The sequence below is a fragment of the Musa acuminata genome, chromosome BXJ2-1 (assembly GCF_036884655.1).
Source record: "Musa acuminata AAA Group cultivar baxijiao chromosome BXJ2-1, Cavendish_Baxijiao_AAA, whole genome shotgun sequence".
NCBI lineage: Eukaryota > Viridiplantae > Streptophyta > Magnoliopsida > Zingiberales > Musaceae > Musa > Musa acuminata.
In genome coordinates, this window is record NC_088338.1 from 33790001 (window position 1) to 33791108 (window position 1108).

Here is a 1108-nt window from a genome sequence, read left to right on the forward strand (position 1 = left end):
ACTATACTTCTGTTTTGATCTTAAGTTAAAGTTATTTACGAAACGACTTTTATGTCGGAATCGGTTTTCATCGTATGAATGTCGTTTTAATCGAAAATTTTTTTCCGCTACACTAATTCACACCTCCCCCCCCCCCCCTCTTAGTGCTTTAGATGGCTGCTTAGAGTAAATAATAATAATAATAATAATAATTAAATATAAATATAAAAATCATATGATAAAAAGATTTTTTTTAATTCTTCCGTATCTTGAGCACTTTTTTTTAAGTTTTCATTTACTTATCGAATTTCTTCGTCTTTCTCGTTGTTCTCATGCTATACGATCGATGAGATCTGAATACTATGAATTCATATGTAGGTGATGGTCTTATGTTATAACATCGCATATCTTTCTCTCTGTTCTTAATACTTAAGAAATGATATCTTCACTTAGTGAAGGAATATTTGTGACTTAAGATTCTTTATTGTTATTAAAATAAAAACAAACATATTCTTAAAAAAAAGTTAAAATTAACCAAAATAAAAGAAAATGACATCCGAAAAGATCTAAAGATACATAAAATTACTTCAAAAGTTGAATTCCTAGTCAAAATAAAGTAACTTGTGCTCGCATAATTCCCCACAAACGTAGATTATTATTCTTAAAGCAACATTGGTTACTTTGTAAACTTTTTTCTAGCTAGTCTTTGGACCACACTTTTAAAATAGATTTTAAACTTATTTAGAAGCTCAAATGTTACCAAATATTGAATGAAAGCATATGGTGTTTTGTTAGAAAATTAAAGAAATAAAAAAAATTCAGAGTATTCATAATCTGAAAAATACTCTAAAAATATCAAATAAAGTTTCTAAAATAAAAAATATATATACATATTTATGTCTATCTAAAAGCAATTGAAAAGTATAAGTGGTTCTAAATCATGATTTTTTAGTCTAACCTATTTAGAAGCTCAAACATTACGAAATATTCCATGGAGGCATCAAATTTCATCAAAAAATAAAAAATCACAGTATTCATAATATGAAAATATCAGAAAAATATCAAATAAAATCTCTAAAATAAAAAAAAGTTATAAAATTGTCCATCTGGGAGCAATCCAAAGGTTTCC